The sequence below is a fragment of the Aegilops tauschii genome, chromosome 3, assembly GCF_002575655.3.
Source record: "Aegilops tauschii subsp. strangulata cultivar AL8/78 chromosome 3, Aet v6.0, whole genome shotgun sequence".
NCBI lineage: Eukaryota > Viridiplantae > Streptophyta > Magnoliopsida > Poales > Poaceae > Aegilops > Aegilops tauschii.
This window is the reverse complement of record NC_053037.3, coordinates 395,503,180-395,524,998: the sequence shown is the minus strand read 5'-3', so window position 1 is coordinate 395,524,998 and position 21,819 is coordinate 395,503,180. Positions and strand designations below refer to the sequence as shown.

Below are 21,819 nucleotides of genomic sequence, written 5' to 3'. Positions count from 1 at the left end.
TAGTCAACGGATCTGCTACATTCAGGTCCGTATGTACTTTACAAATATCTATGTCTCCATTTTGAACACTTTCACGAATGGAGTTGAAGCGACGCTTGATATGCCTGGTTTTCCTGTGAAACCTGGGCTCCTTCGCAAGGGCAATAGCTCCAGTGTTGTCACAGAAGAGAGTCATCGGGCCCGACGCATTGTGAATCACCCCTAGGTCGGTAATGAACTCCTTCATCCAGACTGCTTCCTGTGCTGCCTCCGAGGCTGCCATGTACTCCGCTTCACACGTAGATCCCGCCACGACGCTTTGCTTGCAACTACACCAGCTTACTGCTCCTCCATTCAAAATATACACATATCCGGTTTGTGACTTCGAGTCATCCAGATCTGTGTCAAAGCTAGCGTCGACGTAACCCTTTACGACGAGCTCTTCGTCACCTCCATAAACGAGAAACATATCCTTAGTCCTCTTCAGGTACTTCAGGATATTTTTGACCGTTGTCCAGTGTTCCATGCCGGGATTACTTTGGTACCTTCCTACCAAACTCACGGCAAGGTTTACATCAGGTCTGGTACACAGCATGGCATACATAATAGACCCTATGGTCGAGGCATAGGGGATGACACTCATCTTTTCTATATCTTCTGCCGTGGTCGGGCATTGAGCCGTGCTCAATTTCACACCTTGCAATACAGGCAAGAACCCCTTCTTGGACTGATCCATATTGAACTTCTTCAATATCTTGTCAAGGTATGTACTCTGTGAAAGACCAATGAGGCGTCTTGATCTATCTCTATAGATCTTGATGCCTAATATATAAGCAGCTTCTCCAAGGTCCTTCATTGAAAAACACTTATTCAAATAGGCCTTTATACTTTCCAAGAATTCTACATCATTTCCCATCAATAATATGTCGTCCACATATAATAAGAGAAATGCTACAGAGCTCCCACTCACTTTCTTGTAAACACAGGCTTCTCCATAAGTCTGTGTAAACCCAAACGCTTTGATCATCTCATCAAAGCGAATGTTCCAACTCCGAGATGCTTGCACCAGCCCATAGATTGAGCGCTGGAGCTTGCATACTTTGTTAGCATTCTTAGGATCGACAAAACCTTCCGACTGCATCATATACAACTCTTCCTTAAGGAAGCCGTTAAGGAATGCCGTTTTGACGTCCATCTGCCATATCTCATAATCATAGTATGCGGCAATTGCTAACATGATTCGGACGGACTTCAGCTTTGCTACAGGTGAGAAGGTCTCATCGTAGTCAACCCCTTGAACTTGTCGATAACCCTTAGCGACAAGTCGAGCTTTGTAGATGGTCACATTACCATCCGCGTCCGTCTTCTTCTTAAAGATCCATTTGTTTTCTATGGCTCGCCGATCATCGGGCAAGTCAGTCAAAGTCCATACTTCGTTTTCATACATGGATCCTATCTCGGATTTCATGGCTTCTAGCCATTTGTCGGAATCCGGGCCCGCCATCGCTTCTTCATAGTTCGAAGGTTCACCGTTGTCTAACAACATGATTTCCAGGACAGGGTTGCCGTACCACTCTGGTGCGGAACGTGTCCTTGTGGACCTACGAAGTTCAGTAACTTGATCCGAAGCTTCATGATCATCATCATTAACTTCCTCCCCAGTCGGTGTAGGCACCACAGGGACATTTTCCCGCGCTGCGCTACTTTCCGGTTCGGAAGGGGTGACTATCACCTCATCAAGTTCCACTTTCCTCCCACTCAATTCTTTCGAGAGAAACTCCTTCTCAAGAAAGGACCCGTTCTTGGCAACGAAGATCTTGCCTTCGGATCTGAGGTAGAAGGTATACCCAATGGTTTCCTTAGGGTATCCTATGAAGACGCATTTTTCCGACTTGGGTTCGAGCTTTTCAGGTTGAAGTTTCTTGACATAAGCATCGCATCCCCAAACTTTTAGAAACGACAGCTTAGGTTTCTTCCCAAACCATAATTCATACGGTGTCGTCTCAACGGATTTCGACGGAGCCCTATTTAAAGTGAATGCGGCAGTCTCTAGAGCATAGCCCCAAAATGAGAGCGGTAAATCGGTAAGAGACATCATAGATCGCACCATATCCAATAGAGTGCGATTACGACGTTCGGACACACCGTTTCTCTGAGGTGTTCCAGGCGGCGTGAGTTGTGAAACTATTCCACATTTCCTTAAGTGTGTACCAAATTCGTGACTTAAATATTCTCCACCACGATCTGATTGTAAGAATTTTATTTTCCTGTCACGTTGATTCTCGACTTCACTCTGAAATTCCTTGAACTTTTCAAAGGTTTCAGACTTGTGTTTCATTAGGTAGACATACCCATATCTACTTAAATCATCAGTGAGAGTGAGAACATAACGATATCCTCCGCGAGCCTCAACACTCATTGGACCGGACACATCGGTATGTATGATTTCCAATAAGTTGGTTGCTCGCTCCATTGTTCCGGAGAACGGAGTCTTGGTCATCTTACCCATGAGGCATGGTTCGCACGTGTCAAATGATTCGTAATCAAGAGACTCCAAAAGTCCATCTGCATGGAGCTTCTTCATGCGCTTGACACCAATGTGACCAAGGCGGCAGTGCCACAAGTATGTGGGACTATCGTTGTCAACTTTACATCTTTTGGTATTCACACTATGAATATGTGTAACATCACGTTCGAGATTCATCAAAAATAAACCATTGACCAGCGGGGCATGACCATAAAACATATCTCTCAAATAAACAGAACAACCATTATTCTCGGATTTAAATGAGTAGCCATCTCGAATTAAACGAGATCCAGATACAATGTTCATGCTCATAGCTGGCACTAAATAATAATTATTGAGGTTTAAAACTAATCCCGTGGGTAGATGCAGAGGTAGCGTGCCGACGGCGATCACATCGACCTTGGAACCATTCCCGACGCGCATCGTCACCTCGTTCTTCGCCAGTCTCCGTTTATTCCGTAGTTCCTGTTTTGAGTTACAAATATGAGCAACCGCACCGGTATCAAATACCCAGGAGCTACTACGAGTACTGGTAAGGTACACATCAATTACATGTATATCACATATACCTTTGGTGTTGCCGGCCTTCTTCTTGTCCGCTAAGTATTTGGGGCAGTTCCGCTTCCAGTGACCACTTCCCTTGCAATAAAAGCACTCAGTTTCAGGCTTGGGTCCATTCTTCGACTTCTTCCCAGCAACTGGCTTACCGGGCGCGGCAACTCCCTTGCCGTCCTTCTTGAAGTTCTTCTTACCCTTGCCCTTCTTGAACTTTGTGGTTTTATTCACCATCAACACTTGATGTTCTTTTCTGATCTCTACCTCAGCTGATTTCAGCATTGAATATACCTCAGGAATGGTCTTTTCCATCCCCTGCATATTGAAGTTCATCACAAAGCTCTTGTAGCTTGGTGGAAGCGACTGGAGGATTCTGTCAATGACCGCGTCATCTGGGAGATTGACTCCCAGCTGAGACAAGCGGTTATCCAACCCAGACATTCTGAGTATGTGCTCACTAACAGAACTGTTCTCCTCCATTTTACAGCTGAAGAACTTGTCGGAGACATCATATCTCTCGACCCGGGCATGAGCTTGAAAAACCAGTTTCAGCTCCTCGAACATCTCGTATGCTCCATGTTTCTCAAAATGCTTTTGGAGACCCGGTTCTAAGCTGTAAAGCATGCCGCACTGAACGAGGGAGTAATCATCAGCACGTGATTGCCAAGCGTTCATAACGTCTTGGTTCTCTGGGATTGGTGCTTCACCTAGCGGTGCTTCTAAGACATAATCTTTCTTGGCTACTATGAGGATGATCCTCAGGTTCCGGACCCAGTCCGTATAGTTGCTGCCATCATCTTTCAGCTTGGTTTTCTCTAGGAACGCGTTGAAATTGAGGACAACGTTGGCCATTAGATCTACAAGACATAGTGTAAAGATTTTAGACTAAGTTCATGATAATTAAGTTCATCTAATCAAATTATTTAATGAACTCCCACTCAGATAGACATCCCTCTCGTCATCTAAGTGAAACATGATCCGAGTTTAACTAGGCCGTGTCCGATCATCACGTGAGACGGACTAGTCAAGATCGGTGAACATCTCCATGTTGATCGTATCTTCTATACGACTCATGCTCGACCTTTCGGTCCTCCGTGTTCTGAGGCCATGTCTGTACATGCTAGGCTCGTCAAGTCAACCTAAGTGTATTGCGTGTGTTCCGAGGCCATGTCTGTACATGCTAGGCTCGTCAACACCCGTTGTATTCGAACGTTAGAATCTATCACACCCGATCATCACGTGGTGCTTCGAAACAACGAACCTTCGCAACGGTGCACAGTTAGGGTGAACACTTTCTTGAAATTATTATAAGGGATCATCTTACTTACTACCGTCGTTCTAAGCAAATAAGATGCAAAAACATGATAAACATCACATGCAATCAAATAGTGACATGATATGGCCAATATCATCATGCTCCTTTGATCTCCATCTTCGGGGCACCATGATCATCTTCGTCACCGGCATGACACCATGATCTCCATCATCATGATCTCCATCATTGTGTCTTCATGAAGTCGTCACGCCAATGATTACTTCTACTTCTATGGCTAACGCGTTTAGCAACAAAGTAAAGTAATTTACATGGCGTTATTCAATGACACGCAGGTCATGCAAAATAATAAAGACAACTCCTATGGCTCCTGCCGGTTGTCATACTCATCGACATGCAAGTCGTGATTCCTATTACAAGCATATGATCAATCTCATACATCACATATATCATTCATCACATCTTCTGGCCATATCACATCACATAGCACTTGCTGCAAAAACAAGTTAGACGTCCTCTAATTGTTGTTGCAAGTTTTTACGTGGTTTGTAGGTTTCTATCAAGAACGTTTTCTTACCTACGTATGACCACAACGTGATTTGCCAATTTCTATTTACCCTTCATAAGGACCCTTTTCATCGAATCCGTTCCGACTAAAGTAGGAGAGACAGACACCCGCTAGCCACCTTATGCAACTAGTGCATGTCAGTCGGTGGAACCTGTCTCACGTAAGCGTACGTGTAAGGTCGGTCCGGGCCGCTTCATCCTACAATGCCGCCGAAACAAGAAACGACTAGTGGCGGCAAGAAGAATTGGCAAACTCAACGCCCACAACTGCTTTGTGTTCTACTCGTGCATAGTAACTACGCATAGGCCTGGCTCATGATGCCACTGTTGGGAATCGTAGCATAATTTAAAATTTTTCTACGCTCACCAAGATGCATCTATGGAGTCTACTAGCAACGAGGGGAAAGGAGTGCATCTACATACCCTTGTAGATCGCGAGCGGAAGCGTTCCAATGAACGTGGATGACGGAGTCGTACTCGCCGTGATCCAAATCACTGATGACCGAGTGCCGAACGGACGGCACCTCCGCGTTCAACACACGTACGGTGCAGCGACGTCTCCTCCTTCTTGATCCAGCAAGGGGGAAGGAGAGGTTGATGGAGATCTAGCAGCACGACGGCGTGGTGGTGGATGTAGCGGGTCTCGGCAGGGCTTTGCCAAGCTTCTGCGAGAGAGAGAGGTGTTGCAGGGGAGGAGGGAGGCGCCCAAGGCTGTGTGTTGCTGCCCTCCCTCCCCCCTTTATATAGGCCCCCCTGGGGGGCGCCGGCCCAGGGAGATGGGATCTCCAAGGGGGGGCGGCGGCCAAAGGGGGGAAGGGGTGCCTTGCCCCCAAGGCAAGGGGGAAGCTCCCCCCCTAGGGTTCCCAACCCTAGGCGCATGGGGGGAGGCCCAAGGGGGGCGCCCCAGCCCACTAAGGGCTGGTTCCCTTCCACTTTCAGCCCACGGGGCCCTCCGGGATAGGTGGCCCCACCCGGTGGACCCCCGGGACCCTTCCGGTGGTCCCGGTACAATACCGGTAACCCCCGAAACTTTCCCGGTGGCCGAAACTTGACTTCCTATATATAAATCTTCACCTACGGACCATTTCGGAACCTCTCGTGACGTCCGGGATCTCATCCGGGACTCCGAACAACTTTCGGGTTTCCGCATACATATATCTCTACAACCCTAGCGTCACCGAACCTTAAGTGTGTAGACCCTACGGGTTCGGGAGACATGCAGACATGACCGAGACGCCTCTCCGGTCAATAACCAACAGCGGGATCTGGATACCCATGTTGGCTCCCACATGTTCCACGATGATCTCATCGGATGAACCACGGTGTCGAGGATTCAATCAATCCGTATGCAATTCCCTTTGTCAATCGGTATGTTACTTGCCCGAGATTCGATCGTCGGTATCCCAATACCTTGTTCAATCTCGTTACCGGCAAGTCTCTTTACTCGTACTGCAATGCATGATCCCGTGACTAACGCCTTAGTCACATTGAGCTCATTATGATGATGCATTACCGAGTGGGCCCAGAGATACCTCTCCGTCACACGGAGTGACAAATCCCAGTCTCGATCCGTGCCAACCCAACAGACACTTTCGGAGATACCCGTAGTGCACCTTTATAGTCACCCAGTTACGTTGTGACGCTTGGCACACCCAAAGCACTCCTACGGTATCCGGGAGTTGCACGATCTCATGGTCTAAGGAAAAGCTACTTGACATTGGAAAAGCTCTAGCAAACGAAACTACACGATCTTTTATGCTATGCTTAGGATTGGGTCTTGTCCATCACATCATTCTCCTAATGATGTGATCCCGTTATCAATGACATCCAATGTCCATAGTCAGGAAACCATGACTATCTGTTGATCAACGAGCTAGTCAACTAGAGGCTTACTAGGGACACGTTGTGGTCTATGTATTCACACATGTATTACGATTTCCGGACAATACAATTATAGCATGAATAATAGACAATTACCATGAACAAAGAAATATAATAATAACCATTTATTATTGCCTCTAGGGCATATTTCCAACATTATCGTGCCCCTGACCCGTCGGAGGAGAGACCTCAACCTAGAGATGGTGAGGTGGTGATATTTGCTGATCACATGAGCCGGGGCTTCGCACCGCCCGGCTCAAAATTCTTTAGGGATGTTCTGAACTTCTTCGATCTGCGGCCGCAAGACATAGGACCCAATTCCGTGTAAATATATGCAACTTCCAAGTATTCTGCGAAGTCTATCTTGGAGAAGAGCCCAGCCTGCTGCTCTTTAGAGAGCTATTTTATCTGAATCGCCAGAATGAGTGCGCCAACGGGCCAAGCCTGGAACTTGGTGGAATCTCCATTCAACGCCGGAGAGACTGCCTCTTTCCTTATGCTGAGCCGCCAAGCCATCCAAAGGACTGGAACCAGACGTGGTTTTATTGCCAGGACACTTCTCCAGCTGACGAGAGCCCTCTGCCCGGCTTTCGTGCCCTGCGTCTGGAGCCAAATCACCCTCTGCCAGACAAACTCTCTCAAGCTCAGCGTCAACCTCTGATCCCTACCATCAATAAGATCAAGGCTCTCCTGGGAAACGGCCTCAACGGCATTGATCTGGTCCGTGTTTGGATCTCTTGGCGGGTGATCCCCTTGAGCCGCCGCCCCGGCTTAATGTGTGCTTACACGGGCCGGAAGGATGACCCTCTGCGGCACAGCCCCAACGATCTTCCTGAGGACGTTGTGGACGACATGACCAAGTCTCTCCTGAATGAGAGCTTAGCCGACTGTGGGAGAACCGGACTGAACCCCTTCTGCCAAGCTAACCCGGCTCCAGCGGTAAGCCACTGACCTGAACACCTTGGTTTTCTTTTTAATAGTTTCCATCTGAACCTTAAGAAATCTTTGCTGTATGTTTCAGGCTAATGACAAGTTCTGGAAGGTCAAATATGACCATGAAGCGGCCAAAAAAGCCAGGAAGGCTAAGAAAGCCGCCAGGAGAGCCGCTCCCCGCAAGAAGGGAAGCAGGCCTACTGCCTCAGAGCTACTTCAGCTAAGTGAGAGCTCCGAGTCAGAGGTAACCCCTGAATCTGTAGGCTCTTGTTTTGTTTCTTGCTTATTCCTATCCACCTTATCGATACTGATCATCAGCAGGATGACACCGGAGCAAGTAACCCGGTGACTGAAGAGGTAACGACACTTTCCTCCGACTCGGAGCCCTTGCCAAGGCCGAAAGTCCGAAGAGTAACCCGGAAAGTAAGATTTTCACATCCTTTAGCTTATCAAGATCCTCAATTTCTTTTGAAGCAACCGATTCATGAGAGCCGGCGGCACACCCGGACCAACAAGGATGCAAACCTCTCCTCCGGCTTACCTGAAGCGTCAAGGAAGCACCGGACCGAGGTTATCTCCAACTTATATCCTTTTCATCCTTTGGCGGGCGTTATACGTCAACCGCTCAATTCTTCTGATTCAAATTATCAGGAAACTTCACCTTCCTCTGGTGACTCTATGCAATCGAACCTGCCGGCTTTCAAGACCGCACCCGGGTAATGATGATCATCTCTTGTTGTGCTTATCTTTACTCATGCTTTGTACTAACCTTTTGTCCTTTGAGTGCCCAGGCAAAGCTCAGCAAGAGGGCGAAGAAGAACAAACCGGTCGAAGAGCCGGTCTTGACTGAGCCGGAGGTTTCAGCTCAAGAGCCGCCAGCTGCCTCTGCTCCTGAAGCCACCGCTCCAACCGACGAGCCAGTCATAGAGACTTCTACCAATCTGGACATCTCCAGCCCGGCTCAGCCGGCCGATGACCCGGACGTGGTAATCACCCGGACGGAGTTTGTCGAGCCGGGGAGACCCACTGCGCTGGCTAAGTGCTCTGCCAAGGAAGAATTGCTAGAGCGCTGCAGGGCCAAGCTGGACATCACCAACTACGCTAACTTGAGCATTGGAGATATCATCTCCGGCTATGTCAATCAGGTGCACAGCAGCCGGGATCTAGAGATTGACATGGTGAAGCAGATACAGCAGAAATCTGAGGTACCACTCTCTTGCTTACTGCATAGTCATCTTTACCATACTAGCCCCCAAGTCTACTACTTATGATAGAATACGTTGTAGACTTAACTTCCGGCTTACTTTCATGAACCGGCAATTCGTTGATAGAACCTTTCAGCATACATTAGCCCCCAAGTGCCAAGTGTCTTTGCTTGGAAAGTGCTTGGGACTTTAAAGTTGTATAATAATTATTCATACTATAACCTGGAAATTGTACAGGCTGCTTGCAAAAAATTTGAGGCTGATATCTCTGAGCTGAAGAACCGCCTGAAGACTCAGGAAACAGAGACCCAGAAGGCCAACGCTAAATTTGAATCCAGTGTTGCTGCTCAAGAGAAGCTGAAAAAGAAGTTTGAAACTGAAAGGAAGACTTGGACCGAAGAGAAGGCTGCTCTGGTCAGCCGGGCCAAACAGGCGGAAGCGGCTCTGACGGAGAGAACCGCCGAACTCTCCGGCTTAAAACGCCATGTGTCACAGATGGTCGCCGCAATCTTCGGTAAGTCATTCTGCCGGCTTTCAACAAGTTTACAGTCTTTATGTCTCATAACTCCCATCATTGCTAGCGGCTTATCTTACTTTGTTAAACAGGTCCCAGAAGCGCCAACCTCAATCAAAATGTGCTGACCAAGCTGAAGGCCGTGTACACTCTGGTGGAGCAACTCTACACCGGGTCACAGCGCGCCTTGGCCGTTGTGGCCCTGTCCAATGAGGTTCCGACTCACCTGGCGGACGTACTTCGCCGGCTTGCCATTCTTCCTCAGCGTTTCCAAGAGCTGCGACGGGCCTCTGCAAGAGCCGGAGCCATAGCTGCTCTGAGCCGGGCCAAGGCTTTCCTTCCAGAGCTAGACCCGGCTGACATCGCACTTGGATACCCCAGCCTGAAGGAAGATGGCACCCCCTTCAACCAAAAAGACTTTGCTGCCTGTGTGAAGATCGTGCTCCCGGTGGCCACCCTGATTGGGAATGACACCGACCTTACCAAGTACCAGCCGGGCTACGACGCAGAGAATCAGAGGATCCCCACTCCGCGTTATGAAGCCATCAGCTTGGTCCCGCCGACTCGTAAGCACACCTTTGCCCCAGAAATTGACCCGACCGGGTTAATTGACGAGGAGGCTCAATTTGAAGCTTTGAGCGGCATTGACTGGAAATCGTCCACCTTCCAGGTCATGGGAACAGCCGGAGGAGCGGAGAGGGATGAGCCGGAAGCTTCGACTCCACAAGCATCTTGATCTTTAGACGGCTTATGGTTGCACCTTAGAGCAATGCCTCACCTTTTGGACTCGGGGAGTCTTGTAATAGAGTAGGACAAACATGTTAATCTTGTCGTGCCATCGTGCACATGTTGAATTCTTAGCTCCGTTAAAGTTGCTTCCTTATATTCCTCCGGGTCATAATTGATCATTTATTGTCCTTAATCTCGAATAGCCGTCTTTAACCATCCTGCATAGAAAAACAAGTCACGAGTCTCGAGGCGGCTTACCGCACTGAGAACCATAAACCTTACATACATAACCCGGAATAGGAATTAACAATCCTCAAAGACTGGCCCTCCATTACCTCTTTGATGTAACCATAATGGCATACTTACGGGCCTTCAAGTAGAGTTCCGGCTTATGTAACCCGAATGATGAGATGAAGACCTCAACTCCGGTTTACCAGCGTCAAGAATACTTACTATATGTTATCAGCATTGTGAATCAAAATTAAGTCGGCAAAAGGAAAAGCCGCCCTTGCACACTGCTGATGTGACCAACAGTACTTGTTGTAAGTCAGAAAATCAAAAACTTAAGGGCTTCCGGTTCGAATACGACCAGAGAACCGTCCCAAAGGGGTTAAGCTAAGATTCGAATGCGATCATATGGCCCCCAGTGGCTTTGGCGATGCCAATCAAGAGGGTACCTACAGCTATGTTCTCTTTGGTTCGAATACGACCCATGTTTGAACAGGAAGCCCCCAAATGACCTTAAGAGTTGTTTAACGACGCTGATTCGAATACGATCCATGTCGGTTCCCAAAGGGGGTTGAGCTATGATTCAAATATGATCAAAGAAAACTCCCCAATGAGCTCGGCACTTTGCCAATCAAGTGGGTATCGACAGCTATGTTCTCTTTGGTTCGAATACGACCTATGTTTGAACAGGGAGCCCCCAGGTGATTCTATTGCGTACGGCTAGATTCGAATGCGATCATAAGACGGATCCACCTCCAATGACCATGTGATGGTGTAATGGAAACAACACTTTTACCTTTGGAGGAGAAAAGGACAGAGGTCCTACTTTATTTTTTAACATAATATATACATGGCTATAGAAATATGTACATTATGAGAGCCGGTGGCTCAAGTGTAATAAGGCCGAAGCTGAGCTATGTTCCACGGCCGACGGGTCTCTTCCTCTGACTTGCGTGAATCTTTATGCTCCCGAACGTCAATAAGGTAGTATGACCCGTTGTGCAAGTTCTTGCTGACCACAAATGGCCCTTCCCAAGGCGGGGATAGCTTGTGTGCATCTGTTTGATCTTGGATGAGCCGGAGCACCAGATCACCTTCCTGGAAGACCCGGGACTTAACCCGGCGACTGTGATAATGGCGCGGGTCTTGTTGGTAAATCGTTGAACGAGCTGCTGCCACGTCACGCTATTCGTCCAACAAGTCAAGAGCATCTTGGCGCGCCTGTTCATTATCCGCCTCAACATAAGCCGCCACTTGAGGCGAGTCATGACGGATGTCACTGGGGAGGACTGCTTCCGCTCCATAAACCATGAAGAAAGGCGTGTAACCCATAGACCTGTTAGGAGTAGTATTGATGCTCCATAACACGGAGGGTAGCTCCTCCACCCAACAACCCGGCGTCCGTTGTAAAGGGACCAAAAGCCGGGGCTTAATGCCCTTCAAGATCTCCTGATTAGCTCTCTCAGCTTGACCATTGGATTGAGGATGAGCCACTGATGAAACATCAAGTCGAATATGCTCTCGTTGACAAAACTCCTCCATGGCGCCTTTAGACAGATTGGTACCATTGTCAGTTATAATGCTGTGTGGAAAGCCAAAGCGAAATATCACCCTTTTCATGAACTGAACCGCCGTGGCTGCGTCACACTTGCTAACTGGCTCTGCTTCAACCCACTTTGTGAATTTGTCAACTGCCACCAAGAGGTGAGTCTTCTTATCCTTGGACCTTTTAAAAGGCCCAACCATATCAAGCCCCCAGACCGCAAATGGCCAAGTGATTAGTATCATCCTCAGCTCCTGAGCCGGCACATGAGCCCGTCGCGAGAACCTCTGGCAACCATCACATTTACTGACCAAGTCCTCCGCATCAGCATGAGCCGTCAGCCAATAAAAACCATGACGAAAAGCCTTGGCCACAAGGGATTTTGAGCCGGCATGATGGCCACAATCCCCTTCGTGAATCTCACGCAAGATTTCTTGACCTTCCTCAGGGGAGACACAACGCTGGAACGCTCCCGTCACACTGCGGCGATGCAGCTCACCATTGATAACAACCATTGACTTAGACCGCCGGGTTATTTGTCTAGCCAAAGTTTCATCCTCAGGCAAATCTCCCCGGGTCATGTATGCCAAATATGGTACTGTCCAGTCTGGGGTGATGTGGAGAGCCGCCACCCACTGTGCCTCCGGGTCAGGGACAGCCAAGTCTCCTTCTGTAGGTAACTTGACCGAAGGGTTATGCAGGATGTCCAAGAAAGTATTAGGCGGCACCGGCTTTCACTGAGAGCCCAGCCGGCTTAATGCATCAGCCGCTTCGTTCTTCCTGCGATCGATGTGCTCTACTTGGTAACCCTAAAAGTGTCCAGCAATGGCATCAACTTCACAGCGATAAGCCGCCATGAGAGGGTCCTTGGAGTCCCACTTGCCTGATACTTGTTGAGCCACTAGATCTGAGTCGCCGAAGCACCTTACCCGGCTCAAGCTCATCTCCTTAGCCATCCGAAGACCATGGAGCAAGGCCTCGTACTCAGCCGCATTGTTAGTACAAGGAAACATCAACCGTAGCACATAATGAAACTTGTCACCTTTAGGGGAAGCCAATACAACTCCAGCCCCCGAGCCTTCCAATTGCCTAGACCCATCGAAGTGAATAGTCCAATATGTATTATCTGGCTTTTCTTCAGGCACCTGTAGCTCTGTCCAATCGTTGATGAAATCCACCAAAGCTTGAGATTTAACAGCAGTGCGTGGTACATATTTCAGACCATGAGGCCCAAGCTCTATAGCCCACTTAGCCACTCTCCCTGTGGCTTCTCTGTTTTGGATGATATCTCCAAGGGGAGCAGAACTAACCACCATAATGGGGTGACCCTGAAAATAGTGCTTAAGCTTCCGGCTTGCCATGAACACACCATAAACAAGCTTTTGCCAATGTGGATACCGCTGTTTGGACTCGATGAGCACTTCACTGACATAATAAACCGGCCGCTGAACCAGATATTCCTTACCCTCTTCCTTGCGCTCCACCACCACAGCCACACTGACGGCTCGTGTGTTGGCAGCTACATACAGTAATAAGGGCTCCTTGTCAACCGGAGCAGCGAGGATTGGGGCTCGGCCAGCTGTCTCTTCAAATCCTCAAAAGCAGCATTAGCAGCATCATTCCAGATAAAGTCATCAGTTTTCTTCATCAACTGGTACAACAGCATGGCCTTCTCACCCAAACGGCTTATAAACCGGCTTAAAGCAGCGATACGACCCGCCAGGCGCTGGACGTCGTTTATACACGCCGGCTTAGCCAGAGAGGTGATTGCCTTGATTTTTTCTGGGTTAGCTTCAATGCCTCTGTTAGAAACCAGGAAACCCAAGAGCTTGCCTGCAGGAACACCAAAAACACACTTGGCCGGGTTAAGCATCATCTTGTAAACCCGGAGATTATCAAAGGTCTCTCTAAGGTCATCTACCAGGGTCTCCTTCTCCCTGGACTTAACCATGATATCATCCACATAGGCGTGAACATTGCGCCCAATCTGGTTATGAAGACAATTCTGCACACAACGCTGGTAAGTCACCTGTGCACTCTTGAGTCCAAAAGGCATAGACACATAACAGAAGGCTCCAAAGGGAGTGATGAGCGCCGTCTTCTCCTGGTCCTTAACTGCATATCATCCACATAGGCGTGAACATTGCGCCCAATCTGGTTATGAAGACAATTCTGCACACAACGCTGGTAAGTCGCCTGTGCACTCTTGAGTCCAAAAGGCATAGACACATAACAGAAGGCTCCAAAGGGAGTGATGAACGCCGTCTTCTCCTGGTCCTTAACTGCCATTTTAATCTGATGGTATCCAGAATAAGCATCCAAGAAACTCAAGCGCTCGCAACCCGCCGTAGCATCAATGATTTGATCAATACGGGGAAGGGCAAAAGGATCAGCCGGACACGCCTTGTTTAAGTCCGTGTAGTCCACGCACATCCGCCAGGTGCCATTCTTCTTGAGCACGAGCACCGGGTTAGCTAACCATTCTGGATGAAAGACTTCGACAATAAACCCGGCCGCCAAGAGCCGGGTCACCTCCTCACCAATGGCCTTCCGCCTCTCTTCATTAAACCGCCGAAGGAATTGCCTGACCGGCTTAAATTTCGGATCAATATTGAGAGTGTGCTCAGCGAGTTCTCTAGGTACACCTGGCATGTCAGAAGGTTTCCATGCAAAGATGTCCCTGTTCTCACGGATGAACTCGATGAGCGCGCCTTCCTATTTTGGATCCAAATTGGCACTGATGCTAAACTGCTGAGATGAGTCACCTGGAACGAAATCAACAAGCTTGGTCTCATCAGCTGACTTAAATTTCATTGCCGGCTCATGCTCCGTGGTCGGCTTTTTCAGAGATGTCATATCTGTTGGGTCAACATTATCCTTGTAGAACTTCAGCTCCTCTGTTGCACAAACAGACTCTGCATAAGCCGCGTCGCCTTCCTCACATTCCAAGGCTACCTTTCGGCTACCATGAACCGTAATGGTCCCATTGTGACCCGGCATCTTGAGCTGTAGGTATATGTAACACGGCCGTGCCATGAACTTGGCGTAAGCCGGCCGCCCAAATATGGCATGATACGAACTTCTTATCTTGACCACCTCAAAGGTCAATTTTTCCACCCTGTAGTTGTACTCATCTCCAAAGGCCACTCCAATTCGATCTTACCAACTGGATAAGCCGACTTACCAGGCACCACGCCATGGAAAATAGTGTTGGACTGGCTGAGGTTCTTATCAATCAACCCCATTCGACGGAAGGTCTCATAATAGAGGATGTTGATGCTGCTGCCTCCATCCATGAGCACCTTAGTGAACTTATATCCTCCCACCTGAGGAGCCACCACCAGGGCCAAGTGACCCGGATTGTCAACCCGGGGAGGGTGATCCTCCCTACTCCACACAATAGGCTGCTCAGACCATCTTAAATAGCGTGGAACCGCCGGCTCAACAGCATTCACCGCCCTCTTATGAAGCTTCTGATCTCGCTTACACAGACTGGTGGTAAACACGTGATACTGTCCACTATTAAGCTGCTTTGGATTGGTCTGGTAACCCCCTGCTGCTGTTGATGACCCTGGCCGGACTGCTGATTAAAGCCCCCTTGACCATTCTGAGGATTAAGATTTGAGCCGCCGCCCGGGCCATGAAAACCGCCAGCGCCTGAGCCGCCACCCGGGCCATTGTTGCCATTAAAGGCATTGGAATTCTTAAAAGCCTTCCTAGAGCCATGCCTCGGACAAGGCTCGTTCAACAACTGCTCGAGCGTCGGGCCTGACCCGCCAGCTCGGGGAGGTGGCCTCCCTTTACGTCGCTGGCTGTTACCCTGTGAGTTGGCATTGGCCACAAACTCCATGCTTCCATCAGCCTTACGCTTGTTACCTCCTTGGTTTGCCGGGTTATGCTGAGGACCCTTGCCATTGCCGTTCTTCCTTCCCTTCCCTGTCCTTTCATCATCTGAAGCGGAGTCCTTGGTACTGTCAGAGTCGGCGTACTTGACGAGAGCCGCCATCAGCATACCCATATCATTGCAGTCACGTTTGAGCCGCCCGAGTTTCATCTTCAGGGGCAGGAAGCGACAATTCTGCTCCAACATTAAGACTGCAGAGCCGACATCCATCTTATCAGATGAATGTATTATCTCCTTGACCCGGCGAACCCAATGTGTCGTAGACTCACCCTCCTGCTGTTTACATTTAGTCAAATCCACAGTTGACATAGACTGCCTACAGGTATCCTTGAAGTTTTGTATGAACCGAGCTTTCAGCTCAGCCCAAGACCCGATAGAATTCGGCGGCAGCCCTTTCAACCAAGTGCGGGCAGTCCCATCTAACATCATGGTGAAGTACTTGGCCATCGCCGCTTCACTGACCTCCAGCAATTCCATGGCCATCTCGTAACTCTCGATCCGGGCTCCGGGTTGTAAATCAGCCGTGTAATTAGGCACCTTCCTAGGCCCTTTGAAGTCCTTGGGTAGACGTTCGTTGCGGAGAGCCGGCACTAAACAAGGGACACCTCCAGTCCTCGTAGGGATACCCACGTCGACGGAAGCCGTCGGATAAGCCGGGGGTGTCTGGTAAGCCGTCAACTGAGGCACCTGGTCCGCCTCTTGCCGTGCTCTGTCTTGGTCTGTTGCGTGAAAGGCTCCGTTATGAGCCGGGCCATGGCCAGGTGGCAAGTCATGGCGTCGGACATTACTTGAGCCGGTCGCTGAAACCATGTGTCTGCTATAACTCGGGCTCCGGCCTGGATGAGGGGTTGAATGGATCCTGTCCCGGCTGTAAGAGTACGCCTCTTGCTGCGCCAGAGCTGTCTGAAGGAGCTCCCTGACCCGACGGGTTTCGACCGCAGTTGGAGAGTCGCCATCAATTGGGAGAGCCGCCAGCCGTGCCGCCGCGGCGACCATGTTTTCCAACGGGTTGGCATAATGACCCGGTGGTATTGGCACATACTGAGGCGGGGCAGGGTTCGCCCGGGGCGGTCCCATTACTTGGGGCTGAATTGGTGTCCCAGCCCCGGGCACTATGATCTCCGGCGGGTTACTAGACCCTGCACCTGGCGTGTTGAAGAGGTTTCGAGGATCATAAACCGGAGGGAGTCGAGATTGGGTCTTTTGATGCCTCCTTCTCATGACCTCATTGGATGCGTTTTGATCCATCGTGAGCCGGAAGGACTGTGCCTGAATCAGCTGAGTCTGGGCGTCGAGAGCCGCCCTCTCCGCAGCCATCCTGATCCCCTCCGTCGCCAGATCCTCCTTGGCCTTTGCTAGATCCAGTTTTAACTGTGCCACCTCCGCGTCATGTTGAACTTGATCCGCCGGAGCTATCATAGCGGTCAACAGGACCGTCATCTTATCTGTAAGATCCATCAGCACCTGAGCCGGCGAAGGCACCGGGCTCCCTGACCCGGAGGCGGGGTTTTGAACAGGTTGCGCGCCGGCCATGAAGATTCCAACCCGGCTCGGCGGTTCAAAGGGGTCCGGAATGCTGTCGCCATCGGAACAACCCCTGAGCCTGCCATCTTGAAGTTGATACAACGAGTTTGACTCATCCGTAGATGACTCGCCGTCAGAGCCGGCGGCCGTCTCATCACCAGATCCAGACCCTTCAGAGAGTCCTCCATGAACACATCCCACAAAAGCATGCTTTAGGGCAGGTAGAGCCCGGGCGGGTCGTGCACGCTGAGCCGTCTCGATGAGACCGGCGCAGAGATCCGGCTCAGGGCCCGGCTCACCAATCTTGCCAATGAAGACATGAATTCCGCCGAAGGGGACCTGGTATCCGTACTCAATTGAGCCGGCGTCGGGGCCCCAGTTTGCATCGTCGATGTAGAGCTTGCCGCGACGACTCTTGGTCATCCGGCCCACAGCGTATCCCTCGAGCCCTTCGAAGCTGCCCTTTAAGAACTCAAATCCACCGTGCGCTGGCCCCACGGTGGGCGCCAACTGTCGTGGAATTGTCACGACAGATGTCCTCGAGCTAGGACTTAGTCGTGGAGCCATCGCAGCTAGGAAGCTTAAATGGGTTAAACGGGACAAGGAACACGGGGGTTATACTGGTTCGGCCCCTTACGGTGAAGGTAAAAGCCTACGTCCAGTTGAGGTGGTATTGACTATGATTTCGATGACCAGGGAGCTTGATTGCTATGCCTGGCTCTCGACGAGATTTTTCTTCCCCCTAAACCGCCGCCGGGTCGTCCCTTTATATAGAGAGGTTGACGTCCAGCGGCTCTCAGAGTCCCGGCCGGCTCATAAGAGTGTCCGGCTCGGACTCCCAACTATTCTTGCCTTACACTACAAGTCTTGCCATACGGCGGTTTATCACTACGGGCCTTAAGCCATCTCCGGGTCTTAGGCCCATCATTGACCCGCCGTCTTCAAGCTCGGTACTGGGCTTCGCGTGATGACCATTATAAGTAACCCGGCCCTCCTGGCGGGTGACTCTAAGGGTTATATCCTCAACACTAATAACTGTAAGTAAGGACAAAAAGAAAACTAACATCATCGAGGACCAACAAAAATCCATATTTGTTGCGTAATTTGACAAGTTGAGGCAACGGAGCAAAATCCCCGTCCATGCTGAACAGACTGCGCGCACATTGTAATTAAAAATATGGCTTAAGTTTAGTAGTACCCTCACAATATGCATGTGTATGAACAAGCAGCAAGCACTAGGTGTTAATTCTGACGGAGATATCAAGAGCACTTATTTCAATGGCAGGTTACTTGCCTATATGTGACAACAACTTTCTTTTTCATTGAGCAACTGGACCTATACGTAACGATACACAAAATAAAAATAGTTATTGCTAAGTAATTGAAGGCGTGGCTAAATATGTATGTATATACTCTCTTTGTTTATTTTTAGTCTGCATATAAAATTTGGTCAAAATCATACTTTGTAAAGTTTGACCAACTTTGTAGGAAAAAAATATCAACATCTACAATACTAAAGTTATATGTTATGAAAATTAATTTCATGATGCATCTAATAATAATAATTTCATATTGTGAATTTTGATTTTTTTTCTATAAACTTAGTCAAAATTAACAAAGTTTGACTTTGACCAAATCTTATATGCAGACTAAAAAGAAATGGAGGGAGTATATTGCATCTAGGGCATACTGCCAGGTGGTGGAAAGGAGAACGCATACAGCAGGAAATCAAGGTGCGACATGTCACAGTGCTTGTAGACGAAGGCCACTGCTTGGTGCTGCCTCTCCACAAGGCGGATCCCGTCAATGGTGGAGGCATGGTTCAGCGCATCTGAGAAAATTGCGATCCTCTCATCCTCTGCGTTTATTCGAGACTTGAGCAAAACTCCGATTGGAGAAGAATATGGTCCCTGGGTGGTTTCCTCCTAGCGGCCAGAAGAGAGCTGATGCTGCCCAGTGCAGTCATCAAGGCCGTGTTTGCGGAGAATCCGGTGGGACAAAGAAGGCAATCATGTACAAGTTGCAGAACAGATCAAAATAGAAATATATTCAGGTGGGGAGTCTTTCAATCAATGTAGAGGTGAAGAAATCTCGTGATGGTTACCAGTACTACTCTAGTTTGGACTTCACTACTTATTGTTTAGGAGCGGCTACAGGTCAGTTAGTTACTGACCTACTCCCTCCATTCCAAAATATAGTGCGTCCGCGTTTCCCGAGGTCCAACTTTGACCATAAATTAAACCAACGAGACCGACTGTGACAGGAAAAAAAATTATATAATTGAAAACTTCTTTTGAATACGAATTCATTGGTATAACTTTTTCTCCCGCCGCAGTCGGTCTCGTTGGTTAAATTTATGGTCAAAGTTGAAGCACTGGAATAGAGGAAGCACTATATTTTGAAACAGAGGGAGTAAAATAGGTGTCAGTCGAACGGCAGGCACGGCTTTGTTCTGCACAAAAGAGGCAACTGCTACGCGCACGCTTCTGCTTGCCTGCTTCCGGTAAAAGCCTACCGCAAAATCACGCCCACAGATGCATGCTGCATGCAAGGATACCCACAATACAAATTGCAGAAACACCCGAGGCAGCAGCTGCCGCATGAAAAGCAAGCAATTCTCCGCCAGGTAATGGCAAAATTTGCACGCAATTTACACAGAAATTGCGCTATGTTTTAATATGCAAAAATAAAGGTATTACCATTAAAGAAAGAAAATGAAATAAAATAAAATTAACATGAAAACAAAATAATATTTTTTTCTAGGGAAGAATAAAACCCTTTAAGAAGAAAGATAATAATAATCGAAAACAAAATAATGAAATTTTCTAGGGAAGATTGAAACCCTTTAAGAAGAAAGAAACTAAAAAAAATAAAAACAAAAAAATGAAGTTTTCTAGGGAAGAATGAAACCCTTTAAGAAGAAAGAAAATAGAAAACTAAAACAAATACAAAATAATGAAGTTTTCTATGGAAGAATGAAACCCTTTAAGAAAACAAAATACAAAAACTAAAACTAAAAAAATAATGAAGTTCTCTATGTAAGAATAAAACCCTTTAAGAAGAAAGAAAATATAAAAACAAACAGCAAAACAAACTAATGAGGTTTTGGAAAAATGAAACCCTTTAGGAAGACATAAAATTTAAAAATAACCTGCACACAAGTATGCCCTGAAATTGCACTTTTCTAATATGCCAAAAATAAGCATATACAGTGCAATTTTTGCTTATATTATAATTTACACACATGGTGTATCATACGTGCATGTATACTTACTTACAAACAAAAAATAAAAATATTTTTTCTAAGAAGAAATAAAGTATAGTGGCATTGGTACCACCCTTTAAGAAGAAAGGAATTCAAAAAATAATAATGATACAATTTGCACACAATTTACATATAAATTGCACTTTTTTAGTTATGTAAGAATAAACATATTATAGTGAATTTTACATAAAAAAATTTAAACAAGGAACGAATAAGTGGCATTGGTATCATCCTTAAAACAGGAAATGAATTAAAAACTAAACATAATAAAACAAATAATTTTTTCTAAGAGAGAATAAATTGGAGCGACATTGGTATTACTCTTAAGAAGAAAGAAAATAAAGAAAAAACTTGGACACAACTTTGCTCTGAAATTGCATTTTTTATAATATGCAGCAAATACACATATAATAATGCAACATTTTTTTTGTGGGAAATATAATAATGCAACTTGAGCAGTCTAGTATAATTTACACACATATTGTATTGTACTTTCATGCATACATACAAATAATAATAGAATGTATTAAATTAGCAAAACAATTAGCATTGGTATTACCGAATAAAGAAATTGAAAAAAAAAATTCCACACAATTAGCATAAAAATGCACTTTTTATAATATGTAGAATAAATATATAAGAGTGAAGTTTCAGTACTCTGATGTAATTTGTACATGGAGTACTTACATGTATACATTTTCACGCACTTAACATCCGAAAATAGAGAAAAAAAGCTCAACTGGAAAATAAAAATAAAAGCATACACATGCAGAAAACAAAAGTAAACACATGAAAAAAGAGCATACACACACCAAAATCCAGCCCAAGAAGAAAATCGACTGACCCAAAATAGGTGTCAATCGAATCCAAACAGCCCAATACCACCAGCAAAATGTGACAGAAAAAAAAGCTACACAAATCTTAAAGCACAATCCAACGGTCAGAAAATCGATTGACCACAAAATAAAAATTCAGCTGACTGAAATATAGCTAAAATGTTATTGTTTTGTACCTCTTTTTTCTGCAGTTCCGCCAGTGACTCCTCCACCAATTTGTGATAAGTAGTGTACCCGCAGATCAACGAAGAGCCTCTCAGCCCCATTCCATACTCTTGAGCTGCCTGACAAGCATAGCATGCACAAATTAGAGTTGCCAGGTTGCTTGTTCAGAGTACGTGCCGCTACAGTCCTAG

The 21,819-nt window shown here is 47.4% G+C and overlaps 1 pseudogene; it reads right to left on the bottom strand.

Annotated features, from left to right (window-relative positions):
* LOC109778666 (8-amino-7-oxononanoate synthase-like) overlaps positions 1 to 21,819 on the bottom strand; it is a 29,670-nt pseudogene that overhangs the window by 6,485 nt on the left and 1,366 nt on the right.